General features: G+C 42.0%; 13 non-coding genes across 13 annotated transcripts; all 13 read right to left on the minus strand.

Annotated features, from left to right (window-relative positions):
* Positions 1–3283: 3283 nt before the first annotated feature.
* On the minus strand, positions 3284–3356 carry trnak-cuu (transfer RNA lysine (anticodon CUU)). The gene has a single exon. It is a non-coding gene; the product is annotated as a tRNA-Lys (tRNA).
* A 995-nt stretch (positions 3357–4351) lies between these two features.
* trnak-cuu (transfer RNA lysine (anticodon CUU)) lies at positions 4352–4424 on the minus strand. Its single transcript has one exon. It is a non-coding gene; the product is annotated as a tRNA-Lys (tRNA).
* An 850-nt stretch (positions 4425–5274) lies between these two features.
* Positions 5275–5347, minus strand: trnak-cuu (transfer RNA lysine (anticodon CUU)). Its single transcript has one exon. It is a non-coding gene; the product is annotated as a tRNA-Lys (tRNA).
* Positions 5348–6342: 995 nt separating this feature from the next.
* On the minus strand, positions 6343–6415 carry trnak-cuu (transfer RNA lysine (anticodon CUU)). Its single transcript has one exon. It is a non-coding gene; the product is annotated as a tRNA-Lys (tRNA).
* Positions 6416–7265: 850 nt separating this feature from the next.
* Positions 7266–7338, minus strand: trnak-cuu (transfer RNA lysine (anticodon CUU)). The gene has a single exon. It is a non-coding gene; the product is annotated as a tRNA-Lys (tRNA).
* A 998-nt stretch (positions 7339–8336) lies between these two features.
* On the minus strand, positions 8337–8409 carry trnak-cuu (transfer RNA lysine (anticodon CUU)). The gene has a single exon. It is a non-coding gene; the product is annotated as a tRNA-Lys (tRNA).
* Positions 8410–9259: 850 nt separating this feature from the next.
* Positions 9260–9332, minus strand: trnak-cuu (transfer RNA lysine (anticodon CUU)). Its single transcript has one exon. It is a non-coding gene; the product is annotated as a tRNA-Lys (tRNA).
* Positions 9333–10321: 989 nt separating this feature from the next.
* trnak-cuu (transfer RNA lysine (anticodon CUU)) lies at positions 10322–10394 on the minus strand. Its single transcript has one exon. It is a non-coding gene; the product is annotated as a tRNA-Lys (tRNA).
* A 987-nt stretch (positions 10395–11381) lies between these two features.
* Positions 11382–11454, minus strand: trnak-cuu (transfer RNA lysine (anticodon CUU)). Its single transcript has one exon. It is a non-coding gene; the product is annotated as a tRNA-Lys (tRNA).
* A 1001-nt stretch (positions 11455–12455) lies between these two features.
* Positions 12456–12528, minus strand: trnak-cuu (transfer RNA lysine (anticodon CUU)). The gene has a single exon. It is a non-coding gene; the product is annotated as a tRNA-Lys (tRNA).
* A 989-nt stretch (positions 12529–13517) lies between these two features.
* Positions 13518–13590, minus strand: trnak-cuu (transfer RNA lysine (anticodon CUU)). The gene has a single exon. It is a non-coding gene; the product is annotated as a tRNA-Lys (tRNA).
* Positions 13591–14576: 986 nt separating this feature from the next.
* On the minus strand, positions 14577–14649 carry trnak-cuu (transfer RNA lysine (anticodon CUU)). Its single transcript has one exon. It is a non-coding gene; the product is annotated as a tRNA-Lys (tRNA).
* Positions 14650–15650: 1001 nt separating this feature from the next.
* trnak-cuu (transfer RNA lysine (anticodon CUU)) lies at positions 15651–15723 on the minus strand. The gene has a single exon. It is a non-coding gene; the product is annotated as a tRNA-Lys (tRNA).
* Positions 15724–16540: the final 817 nt, after the last annotated feature.

The following is a 16540-nucleotide window of genomic DNA, read 5'->3' on the forward strand; positions in this document are numbered from 1 at the left end:
ACATGTTAATTGGCAAATATGTACTTTTTTTAATATAACAGTCAGATGTAGATGTTGATACAACTATGAGGCTACTTGAATATATACACATATATATATATATATATATATATATATATATATATATAATATATATATAATATGATGTTCTGGACCTTCGCTTGAGTAAATTTTCTCTAAATGGACCTCTTAAAGTTTTAGTTGAATACCCCTGCTATACAGTGTTAATGTAATGGGCCCCGGGCCACTCTGTACTGAAAAAAATGGGCCCCAAGGTCAGAAAGGTTAAGAACCCCTGATTTAATCTAACCCTGGAATGTCATCAGTCATGTCATTGATGATGTCACCAGTCTCACACCGAGTAAAATCCATCTCAGTGACCAGAACAGCAGTGGAGGTGATTCCTTTCTGCTAGCCTTCAACCTGGACTCTACACTTCAAACAAACTTCATAAATGTGACTTCAGCGCCCAACGTGGGGCTCTGACCCACGACCCTGAGATTAAGGCCCAATCCCAAACTCCACCCTAAACCCTCAAACCCTGAGCCCTCACAGACTTTCAGTGACGTCAGCGTCCCGTGATCAAGTGTGAGAGGGTGTGAGGGCTCCAAATGGTATAAATAGGAATGGGACACACTTAGCAGAAACCGGAAACAAGTCAGATAAAAACGTCTGTTTTTTTGGGGTTTTTTTTCAATAAACTTTATTTAAAACTTCAATTTACAAAATTCCTAGTCAGATCAAAATGTTACCTACCGGTATTATAAGTTTGGGAATGATCATCCGGATGTTTGAAAACAAAGTGGTAGCCTATATAAAGGAGCATAAAATTCAACAAAGAACACAATTTAAACATGCGCACAGTACAATATGTATTTCCTTGTTAACATTGTCTTTCTTTCAATCTACCCATACCAGCACATCCAGTATGCCAGGCTCAATCGCAGAGTAATTTCTTTTTTGTAAGCGCGTGTAAACTGAGTTAAATATTCCAGCTGTGTTATGACCATCTAATATTACTTTCCATTTTTCAGCATGATGTCATTTCATTTTTGTAAGAGAGCGTATAAATTGATGGTAACCTGAGCTAAATATTACAGTTATCTTATTACTATTTACTGCAACGTTTTTGTTCAACTTGCTGAAATTGTTTAAATTTTGTGGTCATAAATAAATTAATAACCAAATTACTGCCTGACTTGTTTGTGTTGGATCTAAAACTATCTTGCTAGTATTTACATGTATGCATTTCTGTTAACATAGGGAATCTTAATTCAAACACTGTACTCAGATCAAAGAAAAGCAAGTCTTGTTTATTCAACACCAGCAGGTCAACTGAGGATTTGTCTAATACAGTGCTTCTCAATCCTGGTCCTCGTGGGCCCCTGTCCTGCATGTTTTACATGTTTCCCTGCACCAACACACCTGATTCTAATTAAAGGTCCTCATTAGCTTGTCACCAAGGTCTGCACAGCTCTGTTGATGACACAGGTACTTTTATCACGGTGTGCTGAAGCAGGGTAGCATCTAAAACATGCAGGACTGGGGCCCACGAGGACCAGGATTGAAAAACACTGGTCTAATATAAAATGAAAACAAATGAAATTGAACCTCAAATTATGAATGAAAAAATGATGAAGAAAACTACATTTTGTCCTCCATCTTCCCACAAATGTCAATTAACTTAGATAACTGGTCATCCCTCTTCCTTTCCCTCTCCTCCAACTTTTCATCCAGCTCCCTCAGCCTCTTTTCCTGTCTTTAGTGTTGAAGAAAGTCCAAAACGTCATTTGTCCTTTTTTTGGATTTCTTTCCTCCGTTTGAATGAATGAATGAGTGAATGAAAAACTTTATTTCGAACATGCTCAAAAAAAAGAAAAGAGAAAAGAAAATAAATATATATGTATATATATATATATATATATTTTTTTTTTATATATATATATATATATATATATAAACCAAAGAACAATAGTTAAATAATATGTTTGTTGGTCGCTCCCTGTTTGTAAAGGAAATAATAGGGCCGTTGAAAAATCATCACGGGACAACAGTTTCTGAATTTAAATCACCAGTGGGCTATGTATTTATACTTACAGGTGAACTTTCTTCTCGCAGTCGCACATGTTCCTTTTCCTCCACCCCCTGTTTTGTTTACATTCTCCCTGGTAACCTCCTTTCATGTCACAACGCAATGAACTGTGGGTAATTCCCTTTCCCAGAGTGTGCTGGGATGCTGACTTGCGGGAAGGGGGCAGTAAGGGCTGAAAATGGCTGCCGGGAGCCCTCGCGCACTTAACCACTTGAGGAATGGGACAGCCTTAAGCCCTTACGCAAGGTGCGGGAGCGCGCACGTAAGTCTACGAGTCTGCGAGGGTGGAGATTGGGATTGGGCCTAAGAGTCTCATGCTCTACCGACTGAGCTAGCCGGGCTTCAGATGCTAGTAAATACGAACAATAAACGAAAAGTGTCTGTAATGCCAGGTTTAATCAGTGTTTCAGAGAAACCAGTTTTCCGTCTGGACTCCTCTGGACACCACCCAGACAGGTGAATGACAACATGTGACTAAACTTGTGATTTTCTAGTTTTTCGTAATTGTAGATGTTCACAAATTGGCTATTTCGGAGGTGTCCATTTTTTAGGAGTTGGTGCAGTTGGAAGCCAACTACCTGGTGATGATGTCACCTACTCTCGTCCACTAGTCTAGATGGTTTTGTATAAGATTAAGGGGGAATAGAAACTAAATGATTGAATGAATTGAATCATGATCAATAACCTGCTGCACAGTTTATGTAGTGTAGTGGTTATTCGGTTCATCGCAAATGCAAAAGGTCTCTGGTCTGAGTCTAACAGGCTGGACCTCTGGATCAGGACTGACGAGTGAACAGAACATCCACAGTTTTATCTTAGAAAAACTTCATCAATTAAAGCTTTTTTAGCAGGCCAACGGCAACTGGTGTGTGGAGGAGTCATTTTCATCCTATTGACCTTTGTTCACTTGTATCAGTCATGTATGTCCATTGTACCAAATAGCTGGTCTCTCCATTGGGGAATCGAACCCCAGGCACAGATACTGCCCACTATACTAACATTGTCATAATTACGAATTATTTAATCTAACCCTGGAATGTCATCAGTCATGTGATGTCATTGATGATGTCACCAGTCTCACACCGAGTAAAATCCATCTCAGTGACCAGAACAGCAGTGGAGGGGATTCCGTCCTGCTAGACTTCAACCTGGACTCTACACTTCAAACAAACTTCATAAATGTGACTTCAGCGCCCAACGTGGGGCTCGAACCCACGACCCTGAGATTAAGAGTCTCATGCTCTACCGACTGAGCTAGCCGGGCTTCAGATGCTAGTAAATACAAACAATAATCGAAAAGTGTCTGTAATGTAAGGTTTAATCAGTGTTTCAGAGAAACCAGTTTTCCGTCTGTCCTCTGGACAACACCCAGACAGTTGAATGACAACATGTGACTAAACTTGTGATTTTCTAGTTTTTCGTAATTGTAGATGCTCACAAATTGGCTATTTCGGAGGTGTCCATTTCTTAGGAGTTGGTGCAGTTGGAAGCCAACTACCTGGTGATGATGTCACCTACTCTCGTCCACTTGGCATTATGAGACAATTGGAGCGCATCTCAAGTTCAGCTTGAGTACGTCAAAATCTGTGTAGACCTGGCGGTTATCTGGATGATATGCTCCTCAAGCTAGCCTATAGCTAGATAGTGGAAAATGTCCCACTATCTATGTCTCTACATACCTGTCTAGATGGTTTTGTATAAGATTAAGGGGGAATAGAAACTAAATGATTGAATGAATTGAATCATGGTCAATATCCTGCTGCACAGTTTATGTAGTGAAGTGGTTATTCGGTTCATCGCAAATGCAAAAGGTGTCTGGTCTGAGTCTAACAGGCTGGACCTCTGGATCAGGACTGACGAGTGAACAGAACATCCACAGTTTTATCTTTTATCTTAGAAAAACTTCATCAATTACAGCTTTGTTAGCAGGCCAACGGCAACTCGTGTGTGGAGGAGTCATTTTCATCCTATTGACCTTTGTTATCTTGTATCAGTCATGTATGTCCATTGTACCAAATAGCTGGTCTCTCCATTGGGGAATCAAACCCCAGGCACAGATACTGCCGACTATACTAACATTGTCATAATTACGAATTATTTAATCTAACCCTGGAATGTCATCAGTCATTGATGATGTCACTAGTCTCACACCGAGTAAAATCCATCTCAGTGACCAGAACAGCAGTGGAGGTGATTCCTTTCTGCTAGCCTTCAACCTGGACTCTACACTTCAAACAAACTTCATAAATGTGACTTCAGCGCCCAACGTGGGGCTCTGACCCACGACCCTGAGATTAAGAGTCTCATGCTCTACCGACTGAGCTAGCCGGGCTTCAGATGCTAGTAAATACGAACAATAAACGAAAAGTGTCTGTAATGCCAGGTTTAATCAGTGTTTCAGAGAAACCAGTTTTCCGTCTGGACTCCTCTGGACACCACCCAGATAGGTGAATGACAACATGTGACTAAACTTGTGATTTTCTAGTTTTTCGAAATTGTAGATGCTCACAAATTGGCTATTTCGGAGGTGTCCATTTTTTAGGAGTTGGTGCAGTTGGAAGCCAACTACCTTTTGATGATGTCACCTACTCTCATCCACTAGTCTAGATGGTTTTGTATAAGATTAAGGGGGAATAGAAACTAAATGATTGAATGAATTGAATCATGATCAATAACCTGCTGCACAGTTTATGTAGTGTAGTGGTTATTCGGTTCATCGCAAATGCAAAAGGTCTCTGGTCTGAGTCTAACAGGCTGGACCTCTGGATCAGGACTGACGAGTGAACAGAACATCCACAGTTTTATCTTAGAAAAACTTCATCAATTAAAGCTTTTTTAGCAGGCCAACGGCAACTGGTGTGTGGAGGAGTCATTTTCATCCTATTGACCTTTGTTCACTTGTATCAGTCATGTATGTCCATTGTACCAAATAGCTGGTCTCTCCATTGGGGAATCGAACCCCAGGCACAGATACCGCCCACTATACTAACATTGTCATAATTACGAATTATTTAATCTAACCCTGGAATGTCATCAGTCATGTGATGTCATTGATGATGTCACCAGTCTCACACCGAGTAAAATCCATCTCAGTGACCAGAACAGCAGTGGAGGGGATTCCGTCCTGCTAGACTTCAACCTGGACTCTACACTTCAAACAAACTTCATAAATGTGACTTCAGCGCCCAACGTGGGGCTCGAACCCACGACCCTGAGATTAAGAGTCTCATGCTCTACCGACTGAGCTAGCCGGGCTTCAGGTGCTAGTAAATACAAACAATAATCGAAAAGTGTCTGTAATGTAAGGTTTAATCAGTGTTTCAGAGAAACCAGTTTTCCGTCTGTCCTCTGGACAACACCCAGACAGTTGAATGACAACATGTGACTAAACTTGTGATTTTCTAGTTTTTCGTAATTGTAGATGCTCACAAATTGGCTATTTCGGAGGTGTCCATTTTTTAGGAGTTGGTGCAGTTGGAAGCCAACTACCTGGTGATGATGTCACCTACTCTCGTCCACTTGGCATTATGAGACAATTGGAGCGCATCTCAAGTTCAGCTTGAGTACGTCAAAATCTGTGTAGACCTGGCGGTTATCTGGATGATATGCTCCTCAAGCTAGCCTATAGCTAGATAGTGGAAAATGTCCCACTATCTATGTCTCTACATACCTGTCTAGATGGTTTTGTATAAGATTAAGGGGGAATAGAAACTAAATGATTGAATGAATTGAATCATGGTCAATATCCTGCTGCACAGTTTATGTAGTGAAGTGGTTATTCGGTTCATCGCAAATGCAAAAGTTGTCTGGTCTGAGTCTAACAGGCTGGACCTCTGGATCAGGACTGACGAGTGAACAGAACATCCACAGTTTTATCTTTTATCTTAGAAAAACTTCATCAATTACAGCTTTGTTAGCAGGCCAACGGCAACTCGTGTGTGGAGGAGTCATTTTCATCCTATTGACCTTTGTTATCTTGTATCAGTCATGTATGTCCATTGTACCAAATAGCTGGTCTCTCCATTGGGGAATCAAACCCCAGGCACAGATACTGCCGACTATACTAACATTGTCATAATTACGAATTATTTAATCTAACCCTGGAATGTCATCAGTCATTGATGATGTCACCAGTCTCACACCGAGTAAAATCCATCTCAGTGACCAGAACAGCAGTGGAGGTGATTCCTTTCTGCTAGCCTTCAACCTGGACTCTACACTTCAAACAAACTTCATAAATGTGACTTCAGCGCCCAACGTGGGGCTCTGACCCACGACCCTGAGATTAAGAGTCTCATGCTCTACCGACTGAGCTAGCCGGGCTTCAGATGCTAGTAAATACGAACAATAAACGAAAAGTGTCTGTAATGCCAGGTTTAATCAGTGTTTCAGAGAAACCAGTTTTCCGTCTGGACTCCTCTGGACACCACCCAGACAGGTGAATGACAACATGTGACTAAACTTGTGATTTTCTAGTTTTTCGTAATTGTAGATGCTCACAAATTGGCTATTTCGGAGGTGTCCATTTTTTAGGAGTTGGTGCAGTTGGAAGCCAACTACCTTTTGATGATGTCACCTACTCTCATCCACTAGTCTAGATGGTTTTGTATAAGATTAAGGGGGAATAGAAACTAAATGATTGAATGAATTGAATCATGATCAATAACCTGCTGCACAGTTTATGTAGTGTAGTGGTTATTCGGTTCATCGCAAATGCAAAAGGTCTCTGGTCTGAGTCTAACAGGCTGGACCTCTGGATCAGGACTGACGAGTGAACAGAACATCCACAGTTTTATCTTAGAAAAACTTCATCAATTAAAGCTTTTTTAGCAGGCCAACGGCAACTGGTGTGTGGAGGAGTCATTTTCATCCTATTGACCTTTGTTCACTTGTATCAGTCATGTATGTCCATTGTACCAAATAGCTGGTCTCTCCATTGGGGAATCGAACCCCAGGCACAGATACTGCCCACTATACTAACATTGTCATAATTACGAATTATTTAATCTAACCCTGGAATGTCATCAGTCATGTGATGTCATTGATGATGTCACCAGTCTCACACCGAGTAAAATCCATCTCAGTGACCAGAACAGCAGTGGAGGGGATTCCGTCCTGCTAGACTTCAACCTGGACTCTACACTTCAAACAAACTTCATAAATGTGACTTCAGCGCCCAACGTGGGGCTCGAACCCACGACCCTGAGATTAAGAGTCTCATGCTCTACCGACTGAGCTAGCCGGGCTTCAGATGCTAGTAAATACAAACAATAATCGAAAAGTGTCTGTAATGTAAGGTTTAATCAGTGTTTCAGAGAAACCAGTTTTCCGTCTGGACTCCTCTGGACACCACCCAGACAGGTGAATGACAACATGTGACTAAACTTGTGATTTTCTAGTTTTTCGAAATTGTAGATGCTCACAAATTGGCTATTTCGGAGGTGTCCATTTTTTAGGAGTTGGTGCAGTTGGAAGCCAACTACCTGGTGATGATGTCAATTACTCTCGTCCACTTGGCATTATGAGACAATTGGAGCGCATCTCAAGTTCAGCTTGAGTACGTCAAAATCTGTGTAGACCTGGCGGTTATCAGGATGCTATGCTCCTCAAGCTAGCCTATAGCTAGCTAGTGGAAAATGTCCCACTATCTATGTCTCTACATACCTGTCTAGATGGTTTTGTATAAGATTAAGGGGGAATAGAAACTAAATGATTGAATGAATTGAATCATGGTCAATATCCTGCTGCACAGTTTATGTAGTGAAGTGGTTATTCGGTTCATCGCAAATGCAAAAGGTGTCTGGTCTGAGTCTAACAGGCTGGACCTCTGGATCAGGACTGACGAGTGAACAGAACATCCACAGTTTTATCTTTTATCTTAGAAAAACTTCATCAATTACAGCTTTGTTAGCAGGCCAACGGCAACTCGTGTGTGGAGGAGTCATTTTCATCCTATTGACCTTTGTTATCTTGTATCAGTCATGTATGTCCATTGTACCAAATAGCTGGTCTCTCCATTGGGGAATCGAACCCCAGGCACAGATACTGCCGACTATACTAACATTGTCATAATTACGAATTATTTAATCTAACCCTGGAATGTCATCAGTCATTGATGATGTCACCAGTCTCACACCGAGTAAAATCCATCTCAGTGACCAGAACAGCAGTGGAGGTGATTCCTTTCTGCTAGCCTTCAACCTGGACTCTACACTTCAAACAAACTTCATAAATGTGACTTCAGCGCCCAACGTGGGGCTCTGACCCACGACCCTGAGATTAAGAGTCTCATGCTCTACCGACTGAGCTAGCCGGGCTTCAGATGCTAGTAAATACGAACAATAAACGAAAAGTGTCTGTAATGCCAGGTTTAATCAGTGTTTCAGAGAAACCAGTTTTCCGTCTGGACTCCTCTGGACACCACCCAGACAGGTGAATGACAACATGTGACTAAACTTGTGATTTTCTAGTTTTTCGTAATTGTAGATGCTCACAAATTGGCTATTTCGGAGGTGTCCATTTTTTAGGAGTTGGTGCAGTTGGAAGCCAACTACCTTTTGATGATGTCACCTACTCTCATCCACTAGTCTAGATGGTTTTGTATAAGATTAAGGGGGAATAGAAACTAAATGATTGAATGAATTGAATCATGATCAATAACCTGCTGCACAGTTTATGTAGTGTAGTGGTTATTCGGTTCATCGCAAATGCAAAAGGTCTCTGGTCTGAGTCTAACAGGCTGGACCTCTGGATCAGGACTGACGAGTGAACCGAACATCCACAGTTTTATCTTAGAAAAACTTCATCAATTAAAGCTTTTTTAGCAGGCCAACGGCAACTGGTGTGTGGAGGAGTCATTTTCATCCTATTGACCTTTGTTCACTTGTATCAGTCATGTATGTCTATTGTACCAAATAGCTGGTCTCTCCGTTGGGGAATCGAAACCCAGGCACAGATACTGCCCACTATACTAACATTGTCATAATTACGAATTATTTAATCTAACCCTGGAATGTCATCAGTCATGTGATGTCATTGATGATGTCACCAGTCTCACACTGAGTAAAATCCATCTCAGTGACCAGAACAGCAGTGGAGGTGATTCCTTTCTGCTAGTCTTCAACCTGGACTCTACACTTCAAATAAACTTCATAAATGTGACTTCAGCACCCAACGTGGGGCTTGAACCCACGACCCTGAGATTAAGAGTCTCATGCTCTACCGACTGAGCTAGCCGGGCTTCAGATGCTAGTAAATACGAACAATAATCGAAAAGTGTCTGTAATGTCAGGTTTAATCAGTGTTTCAGAGAAACCAGTTTTCCGTCTGGACTCCTCTGGACACCACCCAGACAGGTGAATGACAACATGTGACTAAACTTGTGATTTTCTAGTTTTTCGTAATTGTAGATGCTCACAAATTGGCTATTTCGCAGGTGTCCATTTTTTAGGAGTTGGTGCAGTTGGAAGCCAACTACCTGGTGATGATGTCACCTACTCTCGTCCACTTGGCATTATGAGACAATTGGAGCGCATCTCAAGTTCAGCTTGAGTACGTCAAAATCTGTGTAGACCTGGCGGTTATCAGGATGCTATGCTCCTCAAGCTAGCCTATAGCTAGCTAGTGGAAAATGTCCCACTATCTATGTCTCTACATACCTGTCTAGATGGTTTTGTATAAGATTAAGGGGGAATAGAAACTAAATGATTGAATGAATTGAATCATGATCAATAACCTGCTGCACAGTGTCTGTAGTGTAGTGGTTATTCGGTTCATCGCAAATGCAAAAGGTCTCTGGACTGAGTCTAACATGCTGGACCTCTGGATCAGGACTGACGAGTGAACAGAACATCCACAGTTTTATCTTAGAAAAACTTCATCAATTAAAGCTTTTTTAGCAGGCCAACGGCAACTGGTGTGTGGAGGAGTCATTTTCATCCTATTGACCTTTGTTCACTTGTATCAGTCATGTATGTCCATTGTACCAAATAGCTGGTCTCTCCATTGGGGAATCGAACCCCAGGCACAGATACCGCCCACTATACTAACATTGTCATAATTACGAATTATTTAATCTAACCCTGGAATGTCATCAGTCATGTGATGTCACCAGTCTCACACCGAGTAAAATCCATCTCAGTGACCAGAACAGCAGTGGAGGTGATTCCTTCCTGCTAGCCTTCAACCTGGACTCTACACTTCAAACAAACTTCATAAATGTGACTTCAGCGCCCAACGTGGGGCTCTGACCCACGACCCTGAGATTAAGAGTCTCATGCTCTACCGACTGAGCTAGCCAGGCTTCAGATGCTAGTAAATACGAACAATAATCGAAAAGTGTCTGTAATGTCAGTGTTTCAGAGAAACCAGTTTTCCGTCTGGACTCCTCTGGACACCACCCAGACAGGTGAATGACAACATGTGACTAAACTTGTGATTTTCTAGTTTTTCGAAATTGTAGATGCTCACAAATTGGCTATTTCGGAGGTGTCCATTTTTTAGGAGTTGGTGCAGTTGGAAGCCAACTACCTGGTGATGATGTCACCTACTCTCGTCCACTTGGCATTATGAGACAATTGGAGCGCATCTCAAGTTCAGCTTGACTACGTCAAAATCTGTGTAGACCTGGCGGTTATCAGGATGCTATGCTCCTCAAGCTAGCCTATAGCTAGCTAGTGGAAAATGTCCCACTATATATGTCTCTACATACCTGTCTAGATGGTTTTGTATAAGATTAAGGGGGAATAGATACTAAATGATTGAATGAATTGAATCATGATCAATAACCTGCTGCACAGTGTCTGTAGTGTAGTGGTTATTCGGTTCATCGCAAATGCAAAAGGTCTCTGGTCTGAGTCTAACATGCTGGACCTCTGGATCAGGACTGACGAGTGAACAGAACATCCACAGTTTTATCTTAGAAAAACTTCATCAATTAAAGCTTTTTTAGCAGGCCAACGGCAACTGGTGTGTGGAGGAGTCATTTTCATCCTATTGACCTTTGTTCACTTGTATCAGTCATGTATGTCCATTGTACCAAATAGCTGGTCTCTCCATTGGGGAATCGAACCCCAGGCACAGATACTGCCCACTATACTAACATTGTCATAATTACGAATTATTTAATCTAACCCTGGAATGTCATCAGTCATGTGATGTCATTGATGATGTCACCAGTCTCACACCGAGTAAAATCCATCTCAGTGACCAGAACAGCAGTGGAGGGGATTCCTGCTAGCCTTCAACCTGGACTCTACACTTCAAATAAACTTCATAAATGTGACTTCAGCACCCAACGTGGGGCTCAAACCCACGACCCTGAGATTAAGAGTCTCATGCTCTACCGACTGAGCTAGCCAGGCTTCAGATGCTAGTAAATACGAACAATAATCGAAAAGTGTCTGTAATGTCAGGTTTAATCAGTGTTTCAGAGAAACCAGTTTTCCGTCTGGACTCCTCTGGACACCACCCAGACAGGTGAATGACAACATGTGACTAAACTTGTGATTTTCTAGTTTTTCGAAATTGTAGATGCTCACAAATTGGCTATTTCGGAGGTGTCCATTTTTTAGGAGTTGGTGCAGTTGGAAGCCAACTACCTGGTGATGATGTCACCTACTCTCGTCCACTTGGCATTATGAGACAATTGGAGCGCATCTCAAGTTCAGCTTGACTACGTCAAAATCTGTGTAGACCTGGCGGTTATCAGGATGCTATGCTCCTCAAGCTAGCCTATAGCTAGCTAGTGGAAAATGTCCCACTATCTATGTCTCTACATACCTGTCTAGATGGTTTTGTATAAGATTAAGGGGGAATAGAAAATAAATGATTGAATGAATTGAATCATGATCAATAATCTGCTGCACAGTTTCTGTAGTGTAGTGGTTATTCGGTTCATCGCAAATGCAAAAGGTCTCTGGTCTGAGTCTAACAGGCTGGACCTCTGGATCAGGACTGACGAGTGAACAGAACATCCACAGTTTTATCTTAGAAAAACTTCATCAATTAAAGCTTTTTTAGCAGGCCAACGGCAACTGGTGTGTGGAGGAGTCATTTTCATCCTATTGACCTTTGTTCACTTGTATCAGTCATGTATGTCTATTGTACCAAATAGCTGGTCTCTCCATTGGGGAATCGAACCCCAGGCACAGATACTGCCCACTATACTAACATTGTCATAATTACGAATTATTTAATCTAACCCTGGAATGTCATCAGTCATGTGATATCATTGATGATGTCACCAGTCTCACACCGAGTAAAATCCATCTCAGTGACCAGAACAGCAGTGGAGGTGATTCCTTTCTGCTAGTCTTCAACCTGGACTCTACACTTCAAATAAACTTCATAAATGTGACTTCAGCGCCCAACGTGGGGCTCGAACCCACGACCCTGAGATTAAGAGTCTCATGCTCTACCGACTGAGCTAGCCAGGCTTCAGATGCTAGTAAATACGAACAATAATCGAAAAGTGTCTGTAATGTCAGGTTTAATCAGTGTTTCAGAGAAACCAGTTTTCCGTCTGGACTCCTCTGGACACCACCCAGACAGGTGAATGACAACATGTGACTAAACTTGTGATTTTCTAGTTTTTCGAAATTGTAGATGCTCACAAATTGGCTATTTCGGAGGTGTCCATTTTTTAGGAGTTGGTGCAGTTGGAAGCCAACTACCTGGTGATGATGTCACCTACTCTCGTCCACTTGGCATTATGAGACAATTGGAGCGCATCTCAAGTTCAGCTTGACTACGTCAAAATCTGTGTAGACCTGGCGGTTATCAGGATGCTATGCTCCTCAAGCTAGCCTATAGCTAGCTAGTGGAAAATGTCCCACTATCTATGTCTCTACATACCTGTCTAGATGGTTTTGTATAAGATTAAGGGGGAATAGATACTAAATGATTGAATGAATTGAATCATGATCAATAACCTGCTGCACAGTGTCTGTAGTGTAGTGGTTATTCGGTTCATCGCAAATGCAAAAGGTCTCTGGTCTGAGTCTAACATGCTGGACCTCTGGATCAGGACTGACGAGTGAACAGAACATCCACAGTTTTATCTTAGAAAAACTTCATCAATTAAAGCTTTTTTAGCAGGCCAACGGCAACTGGTGTGTGGAGGAGTCATTTTCATCCTATTGACCTTTGTTCACTTGTATCAGTCATGTATGTCCATTGTACCAAATAGCTGGTCTCTCCATTGGGGAATCGAACCCCAGGCACAGATACTGCCCACTATACTAACATTGTCATAATTACGAATTATTTAATCTAACCCTGGAATGTCATCAGTCATGTGATGTCACCAGTCTCACACCGAGTAAAATCCATCTCAGTGACCAGAACAGCAGTGGAGGTGATTCCTTCCTGCTAGCCTTCAACCTGGACTCTACACTTCAAACAAACTTCATAAATGTGACTTCAGCGCCCAACGTGGGGCTCTGACCCACGACCCTGAGATTAAGAGTCTCATGCTCTACCGACTGAGCTAGCCAGGCTTCAGATGCTAGTAAATACGAACAATAATCGAAAAGTGTCTGTAATGTCAGTGTTTCAGAGAAACCAGTTTTCCGTCTGGACTCCTCTGGACACCACCCAGACAGGTGAATGACAACATGTGACTAAACTTGTGATTTTCTAGTTTTCGAAATTGTAGATGCTCACAAATTGGCTATTTCGGAGGTGTCCATTTTTTAGGAGTTGGTGCAGTTGGAAGCCAACTACCTGGTGATGATGTCACCTACTCTCGTCCACTTGGCATTATGAGACAATTGGAGCGCATCTCAAGTTCAGCTTGACTACGTCAAAATCTGTGTAGACCTGGCGGTTATCAGGATGCTATGCTCCTCAAGCTAGCCTATAGCTAGCTAGTGGAAAATGTCCCACTATATATGTCTCTACATACCTGTCTAGATGGTTTTGTATAAGATTAAGGGGGAATAGATACTAAATGATTGAATGAATTGAATCATGATCAATAACCTGCTGCACAGTGTCTGTAGTGTAGTGGTTATTCGGTTCATCGCAAATGCAAAAGGTCTCTGGTCTGAGTCTAACATGCTGGACCTCTGGATCAGGACTGACGAGTGAACAGAACATCCACAGTTTTATCTTAGAAAAACTTCATCAATTAAAGCTTTTTTAGCAGGCCAACGGCAACTGGTGTGTGGAGGAGTCATTTTCATCCTATTGACCTTTGTTCACTTGTATCAGTCATGTATGTCCATTGTACCAAATAGCTGGTCTCTCCATTGGGGAATCGAACCCCAGGCACAGATACTGCCCACTATACTAACATTGTCATAATTACGAATTATTTAATCTAACCCTGGAATGTCATCAGTCATGTGATGTCATTGATGATGTCACCAGTCTCACACCGAGTAAAATCCATCTCAGTGACCAGAACAGCAGTGGAGGGGATTCCTGCTAGCCTTCAACCTGGACTCTACACTTCAAATAAACTTCATAAATGTGACTTCAGCACCCAACGTGGGGCTCAAACCCACGACCCTGAGATTAAGAGTCTCATGCTCTACCGACTGAGCTAGCCAGGCTTCAGATGCTAGTAAATACGAACAATAATCGAAAAGTGTCTGTAATGTCAGGTTTAATCAGTGTTTCAGAGAAACCAGTTTTCCGTCTGGACTCCTCTGGACACCACCCAGACAGGTGAATGACAACATGTGACTAAACTTGTGATTTTCTAGTTTTTCGAAATTGTAGATGCTCACAAATTGGCTATTTCGGAGGTGTCCATTTTTTAGGAGTTGGTGCAGTTGGAAGCCAACTACCTGGTGATGATGTCACCTACTCTCGTCCACTTGGCATTATGAGACAATTGGAGCGCATCTCAAGTTCAGCTTGACTACGTCAAAATCTGTGTAGACCTGGCGGTTATCAGGATGCTATGCTCCTCAAGCTAGCCTATAGCTAGCTAGTGGAAAATGTCCCACTATCTATGTCTCTACATACCTGTCTAGATGGTTTTGTATAAGATTAAGGGGGAATAGAAACTAAATGATTGAATGAATTGAATCATGATCAATAATCTGCTGCACAGTTTCTGTAGTGTAGTGGTTATTCGGTTCATCGCAAATGCAAAAGGTCTCTGGTCTGAGTCTAACAGGCTGGACCTCTGGATCAGGACTGACGAGTGAACAGAACATCCACAGTTTTATCTTAGAAAAACTTCATCAATTAAAGCTTTTTTAGCAGGCCAACGGCAACTGGTGTGTGGAGGAGTAATTTTCATCCTATTGACCTTTGTTCACTTGTATCAGTCATGTATGTCTATTGTACCAAATAGCTGGTCTCTCCATTGGGGAATCGAACCCCAGGCACAGATACTGCCCACTATACTAACATTGTCATAATTACGAATTATTTAATCTAACCCTGGAATGTCATCAGTCATGTGATATCATTGATGATGTCACCAGTCTCACACCGAGTAAAATCCATCTCAGTGACCAGAACAGCAGTGGAGGTGATTCCTTTCTGCTAGTCTTCAACCTGGACTCTACACTTCAAATAAACTTCATAAATGTGACTTCAGCGCCCAACGTGGGGCTCGAACCCACGACCCTGAGATTAAGAGTCTCATGCTCTACCGACTGAGCTAGCCGGGCTTCAGATGCTAGTAAATACGAACAATAATCGAAAAGTGTCTGTAATATCAGGTTTAATCAGTGTTTCAGAGAAACCAGTTTTCCGTCTGGACTCCTCTGGACACCACCCAGACAGGTGAATGACAACATGTGACTAAACTTGTGATTTTCTAGTTTTTCGAAATTGTAGATGCTCACAAATTGGCTATTTCGGAGGTGTCCATTTTTTAGGAGTTGGTGCAGTTGGAAGCCAACTACCTGGTGATGATGTCACCTACTCTCGTCCACTTGGCATTATGAGACAATTGGAGCGCATCTCAAGTTCAGCTTGACTACGTCAAAATCTGTGTAGACCTGGCGGTTATCAGGATGCTATGCTCCTCAAGCTAGCCTATAGCTAGCTAGTGGAAAATGTCCCACTATCTATGTCTCTACATACCTGTCTAGATGGTTTTGTATAAGATTAAGGGGGAATAGATACTAAATGATTGAATGAATTGAATCATGATCAATAACCTGCTGCACAGTGTCTGTAGTGTAGTGGTTATTCGGTTCATCGCAAATGCAAAAGGTCTCTGGTCTGAGTCTAACATGCTGGACCTCTGGATCAGGACTGACGAGTGAACAGAACATCCACAGTTTTATCTTAGAAAAACTTCATCAATTTAAGCTTTTTTAGCAGGCCAACGGCAACTGGTGTGTGGAGGAGTCATTTTCATCCTATTGACCTTTGTTCACTTGTATCAGTCATGTATGTCCATTGTACCAAATAGCTGGTCTCTCCATTGGGGAATCGAACCCCAGGCACAGATACTGCCCACTATACTAACATTGTCAT

Source organism: Cololabis saira, chromosome 4 (genome assembly GCF_033807715.1).
Source record: "Cololabis saira isolate AMF1-May2022 chromosome 4, fColSai1.1, whole genome shotgun sequence".
Taxonomy (NCBI): domain Eukaryota; kingdom Metazoa; phylum Chordata; class Actinopteri; order Beloniformes; family Belonidae; genus Cololabis; species Cololabis saira.